This window comes from Thalassophryne amazonica, chromosome 8 (assembly GCF_902500255.1).
Source record: "Thalassophryne amazonica chromosome 8, fThaAma1.1, whole genome shotgun sequence".
In the NCBI taxonomy this organism is placed as follows: Eukaryota; Metazoa; Chordata; class Actinopteri; order Batrachoidiformes; family Batrachoididae; genus Thalassophryne; species Thalassophryne amazonica.
In genome coordinates, this window is record NC_047110.1 from 18,874,809 (window position 1) to 18,880,116 (window position 5,308).

General features: G+C 40.0%; 1 long non-coding RNA gene across 1 annotated transcript; it reads right to left on the reverse strand.

Moving 5' to 3' along the window:
• Positions 1–1,038: 1,038 nt before the first annotated feature.
• Positions 1,039–3,629, reverse strand: LOC117515314. Its single transcript, XR_004562125.1, has 2 exons — positions 3,598–3,629; positions 1,039–1,114 (listed from the first exon to the last, which is right to left on the reverse strand). It is a non-coding gene; the product is annotated as an uncharacterized LOC117515314 (long non-coding RNA).
• Between the last annotated feature and the right edge of the window lie 1,679 nt (positions 3,630–5,308).

Sequence of the window (5,308 nt, forward strand, 5' to 3'; positions counted from 1 at the left end):
TGATGCAGACGGGGAAAAAGGAAGAGGTTTGCTCTTCCTGAAATCCATCTCCATCTTTGCCACATTGAGATGCAGGTGGTTCTCCCCACACCACCTCACAAACTGGTCAACCAGGTCCTTATACTCATCCTCCCAACCATTTTTCCACACACCCAACTACGGCCATATCATTAGAAAATTTCTATAGATGACATGACTCAGTGCAGTATTTAAAGTCTGCAGTGTATTAGTGTAGTGTGGTGAAAAGGAAGGGGGCTAGCACAGTTCCTTGGGGGTCCCCGATGTAACTAATAAGATGCTCAGACACACAACTCTGAAGCCTCATGAGCTGTGGTCTGCCCGTCAGATAGTCAGTGAGCCATGTGACCAGGGCAGCATCAACCTGCATTTTCTCCAGTTTTACCTTCAGCAAAATAGGCTGGATGGTGTTAAAGGCACTGGAGAAATCAAAGAACATGACGCGGACTGTGGTGTCGGGGTTGTCTAGGGCAGAGTAAGCCTTATGAGGCAGATATATTACGGTATCATCCACACCTAGATGGGGCTGATTTGCAAACTGCAGGGGATCTTGTGTTGAGAACACCAGTGATCTGAGGTGTGACAGGACCAGTCTCTCTCATAAGGAGTCACTTAGGCACTGAGACCAGGAAGGATGTTTTCCACAGCACTGGAATTTTCTGAAGGTGAAGGTTCAGGTTGAAGAGATGCTGGAGTACTCCACAGAGCTGGCCAGAACACACCTTCAGCACCCAAGGGCTGATACCCTTTGGTCCAGCAGTTTTCCCCTGGTTTAGTCTCTCCAGCTCTCTCATCACCTGGCTAACTGTGATTTGTAGTCCAGTCTGAGGCACTGAAGATGTGACAGAATCTGTGGTGGATGTCAATGGGGGGATGAGGGGCGGAAAAGTTGTAAAGAGGTGTCTCCTATAGGAGTTGGTGGAGTGCTGTGAGAAAGACATGGGGTCATTACTCAGTTTTATGTTTATAACTTATCTTAAAGAAACTGTTTATGTTGCCTTCTTTGGTGTCTTTTTTTCCTCAGCACAACTTCACTTGTGTGACTTTACAGTTTTTCTTTCATTCGGACATACTGTATTAACATAGTGAAGCTAACCTAACCAGTGGTGTCAAAAGTATACACATTTGTTACTTAAGTAGAAGTATAGATACTGCAGTTTAAAAACACTCTGGTAAAAGCTGAAGTATCAACTTGACCTCTTTACTCAAGTAAAAGTGAAAAAGTATGTGCTCCAAAACCTACTTAAAGTATAAAAGTATAAAGTAACCTTTAAAAAAAAAAAAAAAAAAAAAAAAAGTAGATGCCACTATATGAATTGAAAGCTTAATTTAAAAACTGATTCGTTCTACATGTGGCCCAAGACCCAAAATTACCCCCCAACACCACCTGCACGAAAATGTTTCAATTCTAGAAGCTCTGAAATGCAATCTAAGACTATTCCAGACAATAAACTGCAGTGAGTGCAGCATCCATTTAGTGAGAAAAAAAAAAAACTTTCCTTATTCAGATTCATTCCAGTAGTATTCTGCTCTTACTAGAATGCAGCAGTTTTCTAGTTTGGCAGATAGTTCTGGAGGAAATCACTGAAGAAATTAACACATTGACAATATGGTTTGACCGAAACAAACTGTCATTAAACTTAAATAAAACAGGGATGAAATGGAGGTGTAAGAGTCACTAGGTGTTCACAGGAAACACTTATTTATTTCTGTATGTATGTATGTATGTTCATTGTTAGTTGCTTTTATATTTTATTTTCTGTTGTGTTTCTATTCAGGTTCTTTTTCTCTCTTTCTCTGAAATTGTATATAATAATTATCATTAGATTATTAATATATAAACAAAAATAAATTTAAGAAATATTACAATTTGAAAACAAATGCACCCGAACGTGAAGACAGCTGGAACTGCTTCATGCTAACTTTTAACATTGAAAATGCCATAGACATGCTAACGTGTTAGCGTCGCTCCCATTTTTAAGTTATAAAATACATCTATCAACTGTTTCAGAAGACCATAACAGGTCGGTTTAACATAGAAAAGGTAAATAATACTCACAGAAGTATGCTCTTTAGGGTTTTAGCGGGGGAAAATTAAGCGAAAGAAAGAAAGAATAAACGAAACAATAGGTTGAAGCATTGCTTCAATCTGCAAACTGCTTCGACTGGTTCAAAATCCATTCCTTTATCTTCATTGATCCATGTTTCTGATATAGCAATTATGTTAATTTTTTTAAAAAATTGACTTAAATATTCTTTAATGTTAAAGTTTGCATACAGACTTCTGCTGTTGAAATGGATTACTGATAATTTGTTATCCGTTTTAATGATCCGATTAAACTGTTCATCTGTATAATAGCAACCACTGTCATTAATATTTGAGAATAAATTATTGTCCGGGTCTATATCGTGCTCCAAGTCCAGTACATTGTGGTCTGTGTATTTAAATGTTCTCAGTTCTAGTTTTCCATGATCAGCAATCCTGTGAGTTATATCCTTCTTGTCTCCAGATGTAGATGATGTAGTAGATGAATAGGTTCCTCTGGTCTGTGTCATGGTGTTGTGATGTGTTTGTGTCCTCATACCTTATTGGTCATATTTGTCCAGTTCCTTGATGTTCCTGATTACCATAACCTTCGCTTGTTCTGGTGTTCCATTCAGTTTGATGAATGTTTTGCAGTTGGATGTCCATGTCTGTTGAATTTTTCCCTGCTTTTTTAAGAGACGAGCTTTCCTGGTGATGTCTGCGTTTCTTTTGGTCAGATGTTCATTGATGAATACGTTTGTTCCTTTGAGTTTCTGTCCCTGTTTTAACAATGCCATTTTATGTTTTCTGTTGACAAACCTCATTATAACTGCTCGCTTGTCTCCATCCTCTCTCCTGGGCAGGGGGTGGCACGCTTCAATGTTATTACAGTCCATTTGAATACCTTTAGATTGCAGGAAGTCAGCCACCTGTTGTTCCACTGAGCTGGCCTCCTGCTCACTGGCCTCCCCTCCGCTGTCTTCTGACACCGCCCGTGCGTAGGATCGAGGTTTAATATGAATTCCTGTAATAATAACATCGTTCATCCTTGTGTACTGTTCCAACTCTGCAACATGGTTCTCCAGGTGCACCAGACGCCGGTCTTTCTCGGCATTCTGGTTCCGGAGAGCCTTCACTTCTTCCACCAGCTCCATAATGGATTTCTGCTGCATTTTAACAACAGAGATTTCCTCAGACAAAAAGTCCAGGGACTTCTTGATATCGTCTCCCTCCTCCGCCGTCAGTGCCTTCTTCGGACCCATGGTCAGATAAATCTGCGCTGGCACCTCGGTAAAGCCGCGCCGGTGGATGTGCGCTGGCACCTCGAGCTTCCGGCGTCAGCGCACATCCACCGGCGCTGAAGCCAAGAGTAACGAGGCTGTTTGTTTTAAAAATGTAAGGAATAGAAAGTACAGATACTTGTGTGAAAATGTAATAAGTAGAAGTCGGAAGTAGGCAGAAAAATAAGTAATGGAGTAAAGTATAGATACCTAAAAAGTGTACTTAAGTACAGTAACGAAGTATTTGTACTTCGTTACTTGACACCTCTGAACCTAACACAAAAACATAAAATCCAAATAGAAAAAAAGCTTGTTTTCTTTTTTTACTGTGGAAACCGCAAACATGTTTAGCAAACCATTTTTATAAAAAATATAATGCAAATATGAATGGTAAATTTCAAAAACATACGTACAAATGTAGTAAACAACAAAGATATATATATAAAACTATTTACATTCAAATGCAGGAAATGCTTCAGGTTTTTGTACATCTATTTACAAAACAATAAGATGCCACAAAAAGTATTTGTGCCACTCAGAAAAACAATTCCTGTCCAAGATCTCTGTCCTGTGTTGGACATGACAGGCCTTTGACACTTTGCCATTCCACCTGTTGTCCACCTGGAGGCAGTGTTGGTCCACAGTTTCATCTTTGGAGGCTTTTTTTTTCTTCTCAATCTGATCAACATTCCCACCCACGTGGGGGTGGTGATGTTGATCAATCCATGTGGGGTCGGTGGTTTTCATTGGTAGACATCATGCGTTTTCCACCAATAATAAAGGGAAGGACGTTTGTTTTTTCCCTGACCAGACGTGACAAGAAAGGTAGACGGTCACATGCACATCGAAGGCAGCACCTCCACATTCAAATACGTGCACCTGAGATTATTTTACTTTGGCTTAGGCCATGAATTTTCCATTAAAATGATGAAGGGAAAGTCATGTTTTTTCCCCCTTGTAATTGCTCTGGGCAGAGAGGAGAAAAGCAGGAGGAAACCTCACTTTCACATGTGTGCTGGAAGAAGCAATCGCTCAAAGTGATGCTCCACACATTTCCATAATATTCAAGTAAAAGCCTGGAGAAAATTATTAATCATTATTCAGGTTTTACTGGGTCTATCAACAAAATTTTAAAACTGGTATATAGGTTGAAATCTGCACTTTCAAAAGACTTTCAAATGGAAATTGAGCGTGTGGGGATTCTGACAGTTGGACCACTTAATTCAATCAAGTAACTTTGGCACATGTCTGTGGAGTTGGTGGTTACAAAGTAAACCTGCACCCCCTGGGCCCTGTCTGGAATCAGTTTGATGCCTATGTTGTAATGTCTTTATGTGTATGAGATTACCAGTAGCATGTACAACTGAGTATCATCCACATAGCAGTGAAAAGTAATCCCATAACATTGCAGTATATGCCCAAGGGGTGCTATATAAAGAGAGAAAAGCAGGGGGCCTAAGATGGACCCCTGTGGAACTCTATATTTAATGTCACCAAGGTTAGACGTAGTGCTGTACAGAACACAATGAGAGTGACTGCTTAGTTAAGATGTCAACCATGCATGGACATTCCCAGTAATCTCAAAATGATTCTACAGCCTATCATGTAGAATACAAAGATCCACTGTATCAAATGCAGCAATAAGATGTAACGTCACCAAAACCGTAGTGGTGTCTGAGTCCATTGCAAGCAGAAGATCATTTACCACTTCAGTGAGAGCTGTCTCCATGGAATGATGCATGGCTCAAAGAGATGCAGTGGCTCAAAGAGATTATTCTTCATAAGATGATCCACGAGCTGCTGTGAAACCACTTTTTCCAGAATTTTAAAACAGAATGATAGGTTAGATATCGGCCTATAGTTTTTCCAGTAGACTAGGTTCAAGATTAGATTTCTTAATGAAAGCTGAGAAAATCAGGCGGGGGTGTCCCGATGGCCCGACTCGGATTTTGATGAAATTTTCACCAATTACCCTTCAAATAGA